Below are 17,112 nucleotides of genomic sequence, written 5' to 3' on the forward strand. Positions count from 1 at the left end.
ATTAATTTTTTGTCTTACGCACCCACACACCACACACTTTCTACTCACAGCTAATTCCAGTGTCCTCCTTTGAGGCACATGAAGATTTGACTGCCCTTCATCTTCCCTGGAATCCTATACTCTGCAGGTACTACACTATTTTGGGATGGAGTGGGAAATGCTGCCACTTGTCTTCGTGACGTGTTAACCTGAGGAGACTAAGCTCAAGGGTGGCTGGATACAGGCATTTTCCTCTGAGAGTCTCGATAGTGTCTGTCTCTTGCTTCTCTCCTTTAATTCTCCTCACCCATTACAGTTCAAAATTACATTCTTTTGAAAAACCAATTGAAAGTGGAAATAAAGGGTAGATAAGAGGAAATATATTGGTTCTACCTAACTGGACTTTCTATCATATTTTTAGTCTGAAGCTTTTAGAGATTGCCATTAATTTGATTTTTTTCCTCTCTGCTTCTACCTCCCTTCGAGGAGATGAGAAGATTCTTCTAGAGCCAAAATGTAACATGGTCTTGAGACAGTAAGGAAGCCCAAGAAAAGTGCATCATCAACACCACAGTTGATATCATCCAATCACAGTCATCTCTAATAGTATGAATCTGATTGGCATGAGAAGTACCAGAGAACTTTCTGGCCTCTGTGTAAATAGTCTCATTGATAGGAAACTACCAAATTCCAGAGGTTTACCTTTATATCCTTGAACAACTCTCATTTCAAAACAAAACTAAATTTAATTTAACTGAAACTGAAAATTATAAGAAAGGTTTTTATAAAACCCTGCCTACCCAGTGCATAATCAACCTTTCATTGAATGCCATCCTGCTAAAGAAAACTGCAGATGTGAAAACAACTTGTAAAATTGAAACCACTTAATACTGAGAGCCAAAAAAAGTATCAAAGAAGTTTCACTTATCTTCTCTTATTTAAATTTTGATGATATTAAACTGTGAGATCACAGACCCAGGAGTTATATCTTCTTCATTCCAACTTATAGTATCCTTTTCATATTATGTACTCACATAGCACCTGTAGTGTGTGAGATAATGCTGTCTTTACATGTCTCAGAGTAAAATTGGTATTTAGAGGACTCAAGTGACTAATCCAGGGTCTCACAGGTATTAAGTGGCAGAAATGAAATAAAAAATGAAAATATTCTGAAAGCAAGCCCATGTACCTGGATGTCTTTGCATTATTCCCCATTTTAATGGATATAGCACTCCATATATCATGAGTTAAGACCTATATTTTGTGTATCACAGGCTTCCTGAAGCTTAACAGTCCCCTCTAACAAGAATGAAAAATCTCAGTGATGAGCCTTTTTTTTTCATATTTTCCTGATTATTTCCTAAAGTGACGAATTTATAGAGAGAATTCTTAGAGCACATATGTTTAAAGGATAGTCCTGGCATCCAGAAGTGTGTCTTGAGGATACATCTGAGCGTTTATACTGTAGAATGTTCTCAAAATTCAACAGAGCCTTAAAACATAAAGAAAAACTCCTAGTATAATTTTAAGACTTGAAACTAAAATGGTGTTTTAACTCATCAAGTCTTGCTTTCTGAACATGTCTTTTCTCAATTTTTTTGTGAGACAGTAGGATTAAATAAGAATTGTCTATTGCATTATAAGAAACCAACCAGCCCAGCTGACTCCAGCATGAGCAACTTGACAATCCTATGACTCAAGTCTAATTTGAGGTCCCAAATAAACAGAGATTTCTGGTTTTGTTTCAGATGCCAGTAATTTTTCTCCTTGTTCCTTCATCCAAGAAGCACCACGAGCCTAACCACACAATGAACAGCATTTGATACAATTAAACATGATGTAAGTTCAAGAAAGCCTTTGGTAACTCATGTGACATTCAACTCTCCACTTCCCTCCCAGGGCTCCTTCCTGTTTAGCACAGTGGAGCCAGTGCTGGCTGGTCAATAGGAGATAGCAGCTGCATTGAGTTCTCTGAATCCATCTGGAAATCACAAGATCACCCCAGGAGAGTACCCGATTTTTCTAGGAAAGAGGCCAAAAAATTTATACGTATGCAACTTTATATATAATGATTCAGAATAATCTGTGTATTCAGATCCTGCATGCGAAACACAACAGGTAACAATTCTTCATGGAGGATCCTCTACAGGATCTTCATGGAGAAAACTGACCTGGCTAAGTTGGAGAGAAGTCATACCTTTTACTTAGCTCTTCATGTCACTTTCAATTCAATAATCCAATGCCTTTTTGTAAAGGGTAGGGACAAATAAAATAAATATCACAGGCTAAAATGTATTGAGCACTTAGTATTTGGGTTCTATTCAAAATAATTTATATGGAGCATACATTTAATCCTTAAAATACTCCTAGAATGTAGATGCTACTATTATCCTCATTTTACAGATGAAGAAACAAGGGCAAGGTTAAGACATTTGCCCAAGATCAGGACCTAGTTAGAGCATAATTTAAATCAGTCCATCTGAATCAAGTCTGGGCTCCTAAACACTGTGTTATATTCTCTGCTAATGGAGGATCCGTTTCTGGAAGCATTGACCGAGCTCAGCTGGACAGTGTCCTCTAAGTGTCAGTGTCAGTAATCCACTGTCATTGCATTAAAAGCGAAGATGTAAAGAAACCATAAGCCACAGATAGAACAGAATTCTTGATTATTTATATTGTGTGATTTTACAAGTATGCCAACAGAGTGCTCTAATTTGAAAATAGTATGCTACTTTGCTTTATTACCAGAAAACAATTAAAGAATTGTATTTGAATGAGAATAGCCAGTGGTTTGTGTTGTTTCAGACTTGTGCATTTTTACAAAGCAGGAACAGTCAGGCTTCCATGTAGCCCTATAGAATTACCTAAGAGAAATCAAAGACAGCCATCCTGACTCTTCCAACTCCATGGCCTTCTCATATGGCCACATGCAGACCAAACAGCATTGTTCTGGGAGCCAGCAAGAAGAGAGATGATATGGAAATGCAGAATCATCAGTTTCGCCTCTAGAGAGATAATTCAAATAATTGCCTCCAAGGAATGCAAAAGATCATAAAGTTGAATAATCAAGAGCAAAATATTCTTGCCACTTTATGTGGTTCTTTGAACCTTGCTTGCAAAGCATATTGCAAGCTTCTCCTCTTGACAGACACTCAGAAGCAGACACTATGAAAACTGCATTAATTAGCTTAAGAGTATTGGACTCTCCGTAAAGGATACAATGTAGAGGGAACTTTCTTTGGAGAAGTAGAATTATTCCTGTGTCTCATTAAGGTAGCCAATATACCTCGTGTGTCTTCAATATATTATGCACTTTCAAAGACACATAGTAGGTCTTTCCTCATGAATCTCCCGTGCCAAAAATGATCTTTCTTTTGACTTTGCCTGGTACGTTATAAGAAATGAGGGAAAATTATAGATTTCCATATACTATACTGATTCTGAGATTAGGGTTCCAAGCATGAACTGAGGTAAACCTTCTATTCCTCACCTCCCTCAACTCTTACCTCCCTCAGTGTGTGTGTGCGTGTGTATGGCTGGGGTTGGGGGGTGGGGGGGGGGGGGGGGGTAGAGGGAAGCTAGTAAAAAAGTGGCAATGAGATTTAATAAGTATTGATAATAACAAAAACATGGCCGTTCTTATAAATATGAAAAACGGGGTTTGTTGAGGAGCGTGGTAGGGAAAGGGAATGTATTATTTCTATTATCAACTTTCCATCTGTCAGCACAGGCTTACATAAATTCTCTCACACGTTGTAATGGCGTGGTATGATTAAATTCTATCCTAGCCCCTGAAGGGGAGCACAGCTATTGATACACAGAAAACTGCTCTTAAAAGCCCCACTTTATATATGGGTCTATAAACAGACCATAAACTTTGAATTGTTTGATTGCTCATTTAACTCTTAACTCACCTAGTTATTTAAAAAAGTATTTGAACTAATTTATGATAAAAACATGCCTTCCATTAGATTAGCTGCCCTTGATTATTTTAACATATTTTGAGGTTGTAATACTTGGTGATTTTAAAACATATTAGATTTTTATCATTTATTTTATTGTGATACCAGACACATAACATGAGATCTACCCTCTTAAATTTTAAAATATATCATACATTGCTATACAGCAGATAAAGCTGTATAAAAACTTTCTCATCTTGCATGACTAAAACTTATACTCATTGAATAGTATAAGCTCTAAAGCTTTCTCATCTTGCATGACTAAAACTTATACTAATTGAATAGCAACTTGCCATTCCTTCCCCAACCTCCAACCCCCAGCTTCTGGCAACTATCTCTCTACCTCTGCTTCTCTGAGTTTGACTATTTTTGATACTTCCTATTAGTGGAAATAATGCAATGTTGTCCTCTGTGACAGGCTTGTTTAACTTAGCATAATGTCCTCAAGGTTGATTTATATTGTAGTATCTAACAGAATTTCCTTTCAGGTTGAGTGATATTCCATTTTATGTACATATTGCATTTTCTTAATTCTTATGTTGGTGGACATTTAGGTTGTTTCTACCTCTTGGCTATTGTGAATAGCACTGCAATAAACATATTGCTTCAAGATTCTACTTTCAATTATTTGAGATAAGTACACAGAAGTGGGATCATTGAATTATACAGCAGTTCTGTTTTTAATCTTTCAAGGAAGCTACAAACTGTTTCCTATAATGGCTTCCATTTTACACTTCCACCAACAGTGCACAAGAGTTCCATTTTCTCCACATCTTTGCCAATACTTGTTATTTTCTGTTTTTTAAATTACTATTTTTATAATGCTCATCCTAATGAATTATGAGGTGATATTTCATTGTGGTTTTGATTTCTATTTCTCTGATGATTAATGATGAAACATATTACATTTTAATTTTTTAATTTTGATTTCTTCCAGAGAAAAAATGCTATATGGTACAATATCTATACATTGCTGCTCCTGAGTCATTCATTCTTTGAAATAAGAAATGGCCTGTGCTTAAAACTGAATAGCCCTCTCAGTCTGCTTCCTGTGATGTAGAAGGTTGAGAATTATAGGTCTCATTTCATTTTGTGCTGTCACCATCTGTTTCAGTCCAAACCGATATTTTCTTTTAAAATTTTGTGGATCTCCAGTATATCATATTATGAATCTATTCTATCAAACAAAAGCTACACCCATGTTTCTTTCAGAGAGAGGCTCTACTGTACACTTGATTGAGAGTCAGGGCGCTGTAGAACAATGCCCTTAAGCTTCTTGAAAGCCTTTTTATTTAGCTGTTAGTGTCTAATAAAGGTAAATGCTTAAGATTCTTAGTGCCTCTTTTAATTGTGAGAGAGTCTGAGAGTCATGTCCTTGAGATTCTCACAACCCTTAAAACTTTCTGAGGTCTCAATAAAGTGTCCTACAGTAACACTCTGTAGATGTTTACTCTTAACCAGCAGTGTTTTGGGTATGCTATTTGACCAGAGGCAATTTTGTATTTTGTGATCTTTTGTTTTCTTGAGAAACTAGGAATAAGATAATGGTTTCATTATTAGATTCAGTAAGTCTTGCCTCCTTCATATTTTCTCTAAATTTTTCTTTATAGCAGTTTTTTAAGCTTATCTTTTTCTACCCAAACGTTCTTATATGCAGATAAAAGAAACCAGTTGCTACTTTTTTAATGTTCTGCTAAAAATCTTAGCCAAATCCACCAGTTCATTAGGTATATTTTTCAACCTTATCACTCCTGCCTTGCTGCCAAACACTAATCATTGAGATTACCTTTCCTCTGGCCTCTAATTTCCTTGCAGTCTTTCATGCCCTCAACAGAAGGCTCCACAAAGTGCTTCTGGCTTCTGCCTACCTCCTGGTCCCAAAATTAATGCTATATATTTTAGGTTTTTGTTGCAATAGCAGGTACTGCTTTATGTTTCTGTTATGTATCGGTGCATAGCAAACTATACCAAAACTCAGAGGCTTAAAACAACAACCATTGTATTACATTTCACAATTTTATAGGTCAGAAATTTGTACAAAGTTTGACAGGACAATTTCTCTACTCCAACTGGCAGTAGCTGAGGTAACAGGGTGGATTGGTAGTGGAGTCACAGGAGAATGGGCTGGTCTTAGAGGATCCAAGAGAGCTTCAATCGCATGTCTGGCACTTTGGTGCAGGCAGCTATGCTTGGTATTAATTGCTGTTTGGAGTACCTACATAAGGGTTCTCTAGCATGACTGTCTCAGGATAGTTGGTAGTTTTCCCTGGAGGATCAGCTCTCTCAGAGAAGGTCCCAAAAGACTGGCCTGGGCACAGAAATTGGCACAGATTCAAAGCAATCACAAAGCCTACTTATATTTAAAGGTAAAGTCAAGTACCCAACTCTTAATGGAAAGAGTGTCAGAGAATTGGCACACATATTTAATATGTCACATGATACTATAAGGAAAAATAAGCCAATATGAAAATAAAGGAAATGGAGCAAGTATTTACTAGAGAAAATGGCACCTAGAGTTTAGAATGTAAAAGCTTATTTCCTTTATATACTTAGTGTGTGAAGTGAGTATCCTGTATTACAAAACATTCTCAAGAACTTTATTTGTATTCTTTCCAGGGTAAATCATGACAAAGAGGTATTTAACAGGAAAACTAAGTCCCAGGTGACTTGTATTAATGAGACTTTTAACGAAATATTCCAAATTAAATTCTGGAGAGTTATATATATTATTGAAAAGATTGTTGCAAAATGCTTGCAATAATATTTATGTCCTACAGGGCTGTGTGTGTAGTAGAGATGCTCTCTCTTTGTGAAGAAGGCCCTGCATATATTAAACAAGTCCCTAAGTTCAAATGCTCATTGAAAAAGAAAAGTATAACTTGTGTAATACAAATACACCTGTGAAACATGAACACATTTATTCCTTAGCATTATTAATCAAAAGCCTTCATTAGAGGAAAAAAGTACTTTTAAAAAATTGTAACATCTTTAGCCACAATTATTACATTGTATTAGTAAATTAGTCTTCTCTGCTTTTAAGTTTGGCCAATAGCGATGGTCATTACAAATATTTTCAGAAAGGCTTTCATTAGAAACTGAGTAAAGGAGCCCTTGCCCAATGTGGTAATCTTACCATTAACTGCTTCGCATCGCTACCAGGTGTCGCCCCTTGTCAATATTGACATGGGATGGAGGGGGGAAGAAAACGTACCTGATCAACTTCAAGAAAAATTGCCCAACCTCTAATTAGATAATGGTGATGATGATGATGATGATGATGATGATGATGATGATGATGATGGATGAATAGACAGATAATTTTAATTAAAATTTTTGTTGAGGGAGAAATTAGAAGTTGTGAAGATGCTTAGTTTGGGAAATAGATAAGACTGAGGTGGTACTTGGTTTATTTATCTGTTTATTTATACATAGGGTTGAATTGTCTTTTTTAAAATTTCAACTTTTAGTTTAGATACAGGGGGTACATGTGCAGGTTTGCTCCATGGGTATATTACATGACGCTGAGGTTTGAGGCATGGATCCCATCACCCAGGTAATAACCATAGTACACAATAGGTAGTTTTTAAATCCACAGCCCCTACTCTTTCCCCGCCTTAGTAGTTCACATTGTCCATTGTTCCCATGTGTTTGTCCACCTGTGCTCAATATTTATAAGTGGGAATATGTGCTATTTATTTTTTCTCTTCCTGTGTTAATTCACTCAGGATTATGGACACCAGCTGCATTCATATTGCTGCAAAGGAAATGATTTTGTTCTTTCTGGCTATGTCGTATTCTGTGGTGTATATGTACCATATATTCTTTATCCAATTCATCATTAATGGACACCTAGATTGATTCCATGTCTTTGTATTGTGAACAGCGATGAACATGCAATTGCATGTGAGTGTTTTTTTTTTTTTTTTTTTCTGTTTTCAGTAGAGTTATTTCTTTTCCTTTAGGTATATACCCAGTAATGGAACTCTTGGGTCAAATGGAAGTTCTATCTTTTTTTTTTTTAAGACAGAGTTTTGCTCTTATTGCCCAGGCTGGAGTGCAGTGGTACAATCTCGGCTAACTGCAACCTCCACCTCCCAGGTTCCAGCAATTCTCCTGCTTCAGCCTCCCAAGTAGTTGGGATTACAGGCGTCTGACACCATGCCCAACTAATTTTTTGTATTTTTAGTAGAGATGGGGTTTCACCATGTTGGCCAGGTTGGTCTTGAACTCCTGACCTCAGATGATCCACCTGCCTTGCCCTCCCAAAGTGCTGGAATTACAGGCATGAGCCACCACACCTGGCCAATAGTTCTATTTTAAGTTCTTTGAGAGATCTCCAAACTCCTTTCAACAGTAGTTGAAGTAAGTTACATTTGCACCAACAATGTGTAAGTGTTCCCTTCTCTCCACAGCCTCGTGAGCATCTGTTATTTTTTGACTTTTTAGTAATAGCCATTCTGACTGGTGTGAGATAACATCTCATTGTGGTTTTGATTTGCATTTATCTGATGATTAGTGATAATGAGCAATTTTTCATGGTTATTGGCCACTTATATGTCTTCTTTTGAGAAGCTGCTTTTCACATTCTTTGCCCGTTTTTTTAAAAGGGATTATTTGTTTTCTGCTTGTTGATTTGTTTGAGTTCCTTACAGATTCTGGATATTACTCCTTTGTCAGATGCATACTTTGTGACTATTTTCTCCCATTCAGTAAAGTGTCTGTTTACTCTGTTGATAGTTTCTTTTGGTATGCAGAAGGTCTTTCATTTAATTAGGTCCTACTTGTCAATTTTTGTTTCTGTTGTCATTGCTTTTGAGGACTTAGCCAAAAATTATTTGCTAAGGCCAAGGCCAATGTCAAGAAGAGTAATTCCTAGGTTTTCTTTTAGGATTTTTATAGATTGAGATCTTACATTTAAATCTTTAATCTATTTTGAGTTATTTTATTTTTTGTTTTTGTTTTTGTTTTTTTGTTTTTTTTGTTTTGAGATGGAGTCTGTCTCTGTCTGCCCAGGCTGGAGTGCAGTGGCCGGATCTCAGCTCACTGCAAGCTCTGCTTCCCGGGTTTACGCCATTCTCCTGCCTCAGCCTCCCGAGTAGCTGGGACTATAGGCGCTCGCCACCTCGCCCGGCTAGTTTTTTGTATTTTTTTAGTAGAGATGGGGTTTCACCGTGTTAGCCAGGATAGTCTCGATCTCCTGACCTCGTGATCCACCCGTCTCGGCCTCCCAAAGTGCTGGGATTACAGGCTTGAGCCACCGCGCCAGGCCCGAGTTAATTTTTTTAAGTGAAAGGAAGGGGTCCAGTTTCAGTCTTCTACATATGGTTAATCAGTTACTGAATAGTGTGTCCTTTCTCCATTGATTGTTTTTGTGACCTTGTTGAAGATCATGTTATTGTAGGTGTGCAGCTTTATTTCTGAGTGTTCTATGCTGTTCCATTGGTCTATGTGTCTGTTTTTGTACCAGAACCATGCTTTTTTGGTTACTGTAGCTTTACAGTACAGTTTGAAGTTGGGTAGTGTGATGCCTTTGGCTTTGTTACTTTTACTTAGGATTGCTTTTGCTATTTGGGCTCTTTTTTGGTTCTATATAAATTTTAGAATAGATTTTTTCTAATTCTGTGAAAAACAACATTGGTAGTTTGATACGAAATGCACTGAATCTGTAGATCGCTTTGGTCAGTATGGCCATTTGAATGATAATGGTGCTTGCAATCCATCAGCATGGTTTATTTTTTCATTTATTCATGTCATATGTGATTTCATTTAGCAGTGTTTTGTAGTTCTCTTTGTAGAGATCTTTCACTTTCTTGGTTAGCTATATTACTAGGCATTTCATTTTATTTGTGGCTATGTAAATAGGATTGCATTCTTGATTTGACGCTCAGCCTGGATGTTATTGCTGGATAGAAATGCTAGTGATGTTTTTTTTATTTTTATTTTTTATTTTTTTTGAAACAGAGTCTTGCTCTGTCACCCAGGCTGCAGTGCAGTGGTGCAATCTCAGCTCACTACAATCTCCACTTCCTGGGTTTAAGTGATTATTGGGCCTTAGCCTCCTGAGTATCTGGAACTACAGGTGCACACCACCACATCTGGCTACATTTTTGTATTTTTTTTAGCAAAAACGAGGTTTTGCCATGTTGCCCAGGCTAGTCTCAAACTTCTGAGCTCGAGTGATTTGCCCTCCTCAGCCTCCCAAAGTGCCAGGGTTACAGATGTGAGCCACTGTGCCCAGCTGCTACTGATTTTAGTACATTGATGATGTATCCTGAAACTTTATTAAAGTCATTTATTAGTTCTAGGAGGCTTTTGTCAGAGTATTTAAGGTTCATAGGTATAGAATCACACAGTCCACAAAGAGAGATAGTTTGACTTCATCTTTTCCTATCTGGATACCTTTTATTTCTTTCTTTTGCCTGATTAGTCTGTTTAGGACTTATAGTACTATGTTGAATAGGAATGGTGAGAATGGTCATCTCTGTCTTGTTCCAGTTCTCAGGGGGAATGGTTCCAGCTTTTGTCCATTCAGTACAATGTTGACCATGAGTTTGTCATAAGCGGCTTTTATTATTTTGAGGTGTTCCTTCAGTGCCTAGTTTGTGGAGAGTTTTTATCATGAAGGGATGTTGTATTTTTTTGGAAGTTTTCTCTGTTTATTTAGATGATCATATGGTTTTAAAAATTCTGTTTATGTGGTAAATCACATTTATTGATTTGTTTATGTTGAACCAGTGTTTTTTGAGGATGTATGCATTGATATTCATCAGAGATATGGCCTGAAATTTTCTTTTTTTATTGTGTCTGCCAGGTTTTGGTACTGGGCTGATTCCAGCTCATAGAATGAGTTAGGGAGGAATCCCTCCTCCTTGATATTTTTGAATAGTTTCAGTAGGATTGGTACTAGTTCTTTCTTGTATGCCTGGTAGAATTCAGCTGTGACTTCAGGGTCCAGGGCTTTTTGTGTATGTGTTAGTATATTTTTTACTACAGATTCAATTTCAGAATTTGATGTTGGTCTATTTGGGTTTCCATTTCTTCCTCATTCAACTTTGGAAGATTATGTGTTTCGAGGAATTTATCCCTTTCATTTAGATTTTCTAAAGTGTGCATAGATTGGCCCATAGTAGTCTCTGAGGATCTGTTTTATTTCTATAGGGTTAGTTGTAATGTCATCTTTGTCATTTCTAATTTTGTTTGGATGTTCTCCCCCCTACTCTTTTTTTTTTTTTTTTTTTTTTTTTTTTTCTCTTTTTTTATCTAGTTGTTTATTTTTCTTTTTTTTTTTTTTTTCTCCCCCCTTTTTTTTTTTTTTTTTTTTTTTTCTCTCTCTCTCTCTCTTAATCTAGCTAGTGGTCTATCAGTCTTGTTTTTTTCTTTCACAGGACCAAGTCTTGGTTTCATTGATCTTTTGTATGGACTTTTGCATCTCAATTTTGCTCAGTTCTTCTATAATTTTAGTTATTTCTTTTCTAATAGCTTTGGGATTGGATGTTCTTTTGTTGTTATTCTGGTTCTTTTAGGTGCAAGGTAAGGTTGCTAATTTGAGATCTTTCTACCTTGCTGGTGAAGGTGTTTGGTGCTATAAATTGTCCTCTTAACGCTGCTTTCATTGCATCCCAGAGATTTTGGTAAGTTGCGTCTCTATTTTCATTAGCTTCAAATAATTTTTTGATTTATGTCTTAATTTTGATGTTCACCCAGGAGTTATTCAGGAACAAGTTGTTTACTTTCCATGTAATTGTGTAGTTTTGAGGTATCTTCTTGATTTTGATTTCTATATTTGTTGTACTGTAGCCTGAGAGTATGCTTGGTATGATTTTTATTTTTTAAAAAATGTGTTGAGACTTTCTTTATGACCAAGCATTTGATCAGCCATAGAATATGTTCCATATGCAGATGAGAAGAATGTATATTCTATGGTTGTTAAGTGTAGTGTTCTGTAGATTTCTTATTAAGTCCAATTGGTAAAGTGCCAAGTTTAAGTCTAGAATGTCTTTGTTAGGTTGCTGCCACAATGATCTATCTAATGATATCAGTAGGGTGTTGAAGTCTCCCACTATTATTGTATGACTATCTATGTCTTTTCATAGGTCAAGAAGGATTTGTTTTATTAATCTTGGTGCTCCAATGTTGGATGCAGATATATTTAAGATAGTTAAATCTTGTTGGATTATACCCTTTATCATTATGCGATGCCCTTCTTTGTCCTTCTTAATTGTTATGGGTTTATAGTCTGTTTCATCTGATATAAGAATAGTGACCCTTGCTCTTTTTGTTTTCCATTGGCATGATACATCTTTCTCCATCCCTTTACTTTAAGTGTGTGGGCGTCATAAGGTGAATCTTTTGAAGACAGAAAATGGTTGGGTGTTATCTTTTTTATCCAGTTTGCCACTCTGTGCCTTTTAAGTGGGGCGTTTTGGCCATTTACTTTCAGGATTAGTATTTATATGTAAAGTTTTGATCCTGTCATCATGTTGTTAGCTGGTTGATTGTTGAGTTGTTGCATTATACTGTCTGTGGGCTATGTACTTAAGTGTGTTTGTGTGGTAGCAGGTGTTGTTCTATTGATTCCACATTTAGCATTCTCTTAAGGACTTCTTGTAAGGCTAGTCTAGTTGAAATGAATTCCCTCAGGATTTGCTTGTCTGAAAAGGATTTAGTTCTGCTTCCCTTATGAAGCTTAGTTTGGTGGGATGTAAATTCTTGGTTGAAATTTCTTTTCTTTAAGGATGCTGAAAATGGACCCCCAATCTCTTTTGGCTTGTAAAGTTTTTGATGAAGAGTCCACAGCTAGCCTGATCGAGTTCCCTCTATATGTGATCTGACCCTTCTCTCTACTGCCTTTAAGATTTTTTTATTTGAAATTGAGCTTAGGGAATCTGATGACTGTGTGCCTTGGGAATGGTCATCTTGTATAGTATCTAGCCTGGGTTTTCTGTATTTCTTGAATTTGCAACCTCTCTAACAAGATTAGGGAAATTTTTGTGCACTATATCCTCAAATATATTTTCCAAGTTGCTTATTCTCTGTCCTCTCTCAGGAATGCCAATGAGCCATAGATTTGGTCTTTTCATATAACTCCATATTTCTCAGAAGTTTTGTTCATTTAAAATTTTTTTTTTCTTTATTTTCGTCTGAGTTGATTCAAAGAACCAGTCTTTGGGCTCTGAGATTCTTTCTACAGGTTGATCTATTCTGCTGATAATATTTTGATTGCACTAGGAAATTCTTGTGAATTTTCATCTCCAAAAGTTTAGTGTGGGTCTTTCTTAAAACGGCTATTTCATCTTGCAACTCTTGGATTATTTTACTGGATTTTTTGGATTGGTTTTCAACTTTCTTCTGAATGTCAATATCTTCCTTGCCATCCAGATTCTAAACTCTGTGTCTGTCGTTTCAGTCATTTTACTCTTTCAGAATGATTAAGAACCATTGCCAGAGAGCTAGTGGAATCATTTGGAAGTAAGGGGACAGTCTTGCTTTTTTTTATTATTATTATTATACTTTAAGTTCTAGGGTACATGTGGATAACGTGCAGGTTTGTTACATATGTATACCTGTGCCATGTTGGCGTGCTGCACCCATCAACTCGTCAGCACCCATCAACTCGTCATTTACATCAGGTATAACTCCCAGTGCAATCCCTCCCTCCACCCCCCTCCCCGTGATAGGCCCCGGTGTGTGATGTTCCCCTTCCCGAGTCCAAGTGATCTCATTGTTCAGTTCCCACCTATGAGTGAGAACACGCGGTGTTTGGTTTTCTGTTCTTGCGATAGTTTGCTAAGAATGATGGTTTCCAGCTGCATCCATGTTCCTACAAAGGACACAAACTCATCCTTTTTTACGGCTGCATAGTATTCCATGGTGTATATGTGCCACATTTTCTTAATCCAGTCTGTCACTGATGGACATTTGGGTTGATTCCAAGTCTTTGCTATTGTGAATAGTGCCGCAATAAACATACGTGTGCATGTGTCTTTATAGCAGCATGATTTATAATCCTTTGGGTATATACCCAGTAACGGGATGGCTGGGTCATATGGTACTTCTAGTTCTAGATCCTTGAGGAATTGCATAATGTTTTCCATAATGGTTGAATTAGTTTACAATCCCACCAACAGTGTAAAAGTGTTCCTATTTCTCCACATCCTCTCCAGCACCTGTTGTTTCCTGACTTTTTGATGATTGCCATTCCTTACTCCTTATATGAAAATTAATTCAAGATGGATTAGAGACTTAAATGTTAGACCTAATACCATAAAAACCCTAGAAGAAAACCTAGGTAATACCATTCAGGACATAGGCATGGGCAAGGACTTCATGTCTAAAACACCAAAAGCAATGGCAACAAAAGCCAAAATTGACAAATGGGATCTAATTAAACTAAAGAGCTTCTGCACAGCAAAAGAAACTACCATCAGAGTGAACAGGCAACCTACAGAATGGGAGAAAATTTTTGCAATCTACTCATCTGACAAAGGGCTAATATCCAGAACCTACAAAGAACTCAAACAAATTTACAAGAAAAAAACAAACAACCCCATCAAAAAGTGGGCAAAGGATATGAACAGACAGTTCTCAAAAGAAGACATTCATACAGCCAACAGACACATGAAAAAATGCTCATCATCACTGGCCATCAGAGAAATGCAAATCAAAACCACAATGAGATACCATCTCACTCTTGCTTTTTGAATCGTCAGAGTTCTGGTGCTAATTCTTTCTCACCTGGGAGGGTTAGTGTTTCTTTAACTGTGGCGAGATTGAATATAGTCAATTGTATTCATTTCTGGATATTTTCAGGTGGCCAACCCTCTGCACAGGGTCTTTATTTGTGGCTGAATTCTTGCCCATTGTTTCACAGGGGAGTATATCGGCAAAGTATTTTTGGTGTTGTAGCTTGGGCTGTGATCCAGTAGATGGTAATTAAGAGTAATGGCCGGTAAATAGGCTCAAACTTGGCAGCTGGGCTGCTCCTTTGTATTTCCTCACATTTATAGCTGTGCTCTTCAGTGCCGGGGGTAGAGAAGTGACCCCCATTTCCATGTCCACTCCTGGGCCTTGGGGGAGCACCCTTCAATCACTAGCACTACATCAACATTTCTTTTGTTAGGTGTTCTGGGCTGCAGGGCTTCCCTGGGCAGAGGCTACAGCAAAGAAATAGGCCACATCCTTTCCCAACTGGCCTGGTGAAGGAGTCATGCCTCACTCTCCTGCCAGCCCACAGGCCCCCATGCCTCACCGCCTCAGTCTCTGAGACCATGGGCTCCTCCCCCGCTCAAGTGTCAGCCACACATCTCAGCTGGGCAGTCTCAAGCTGCATGCTACAGCCTTGGGGCACAGGGACCTGCTGGTGGCTCCATCCTGTATACCCTGGGTTGGGCATCAGGTGTGCTGGGCCATAGTGCTCCCAGGAGTGCTGGTGTGCTGGGCCATCCTGCTCCCAGGCCACCAGAAACATATTCAGGTGGAGCAAAACACCAGCCTGGGCAACAACAGATGCTCCATGAACACACTCCTGTTGGGTAGCCAGGCAAGGGCCCTGGGATAGGCTGGCGAGCAGGAGGGACTACAGAACAGATATGCCCTAGTCCCACAGGGAAGCTGGCCCCACTTTCTCCTGGCCTGGCATCTAGCTGGGGCTAGAGATTCTTAGAGAGAGATGGAAAGCCCAGGGGCCATGGATGCCTATGGCTGCCAGGTGCATCAAGGCCCCTGGCTCCATGCCTGCTGAAGCCCTGTCTCTGCCTACTCTCCAGGCAGATTTGCCTCCCAACTCAAATGTGTATGGGGTGCTTGGGGTGCCCTGTGGCTAGAATCCCAGAGGACCATGGTGAGAGTCATACAGTTCCTTCACCCACTCCTTCCCCAGGAGCCTTTCAGGCCCAGGAACTAGCCCTAGCATTTGAGTACCCCACGGATGGTTCACAGCTTCCTACCTCTTCAGCTTCAGTGTGTGCATTGAATCACCATCTACTCCTAGCATTTTCTTTATGAAAATCTATTCAAATTATGTTGCTTTACTCAAAATTTTGGTCTTTCTGGTGGGAGCAGCACTTTTTTGTGCATCTAGTCCGCCATCTTGTCCCTCCTCTTCGACTCTTCTTTAATTTCAGAGAAACTACAGGATTGTTCAAGTGGGAAAGAACCACTGTGTGTTAAGGCAGGAGAAACTTGTAAATCAACTAGGTGGTGCTGGAAGAACACAGGATTAGGAATCAGTCTGCCAGTGGCATATATCAAAAACTCATTCATCAACGAAACATAAGCTCCAGTGGAGTAGGACCTTTATCTGTCTTATTCACCATGGTACGCCAGGCATCTAGAGGAGCACAATCACTTTTTGAATGAATGGATCAAAGCTTTAGTATTGTTATTAACAATTATTAATAGTACTAGTAGCATTAATTTTTATAATCTCTAAATGACTAGAAAATGTTTCTATTGTTTGCAAACATGGAGGAAAAAAGGCTTCTCATCCTTGAAGACACTGTCCCTGACTTTCCCTCAGCCCCTCACTCTGTGTGTGTGTGTGTGTATGTGTGTGTGTTTTACATAACGAATGTATACATGCATACATTTATTTATTTATACATAACTGTGTTTTTTCAGGTTAAGTTTTGGCTACAAAGAGAGAGTGTGTTGGGCAAGTATAAGAAAATATTAAAGAGTTTCCTTTCCTAATCATATAAATGGATCTTCATCTTGATATTGTTTTTTAGTTATGACTCTTGTCTTAAATAAAACTCCTCAAATAACAAGTCAGCCCCACATGTCATACCTGAGTTATCAGTTTCATACAAGATATTAATGTAATAACTAAATGCAAGTGCAACTGTTAGCTCAGTTACGACAACAATTAAAGTGGAGGTAAAATGATATGCATATCACTCCAAGGCATATTTTAGGCAAAATCTTCAGGTTTTTATTTGGGATTTTAGTAGAAGAATTAAAATCCGCAGACTTCATCTCAACTGGAAGATCTTAATATGTTATATGCATATTTTAGCTTATCTATTCTGAATTATTTCTGTGAAAAGTAAAGCAAAATAATGTTTTGGTTCCTGCATTTAGCCATCTCTGCATAAAAAATTAAGTGATGCTGGCTTAATTTTTAGATAGCTTAACTTACAGGTATGTAAGTTCTCTGCTACTTTCTAAAAAC

General features: G+C 37.9%; 1 protein-coding gene across 5 annotated transcripts in view; it reads left to right on the forward strand.

The window, feature by feature from the left end:
• ARHGAP24 (Rho GTPase activating protein 24) overlaps nt 1–17,112 on the forward strand; it is a 527,106-nt gene that overhangs the window by 197,287 nt on the left and 312,707 nt on the right. Inside the window, exon 2 of one of the 5 annotated variants that reach the window (XM_017959310.3) lies at nt 1,728–1,818. The exons of the other annotated variants lie outside the window; for them this stretch is intronic. The gene's annotated coding sequence lies outside the window, so the exon portion shown is untranslated. The remainder of the gene's footprint in view (nt 1–1,727; nt 1,819–17,112) is intronic. 5 annotated transcript variants of the gene reach the window in all.

This window comes from Papio anubis, chromosome 3, assembly GCF_008728515.1.
Source record: "Papio anubis isolate 15944 chromosome 3, Panubis1.0, whole genome shotgun sequence".
Taxonomy (NCBI): Eukaryota; Metazoa; Chordata; class Mammalia; order Primates; family Cercopithecidae; genus Papio; species Papio anubis.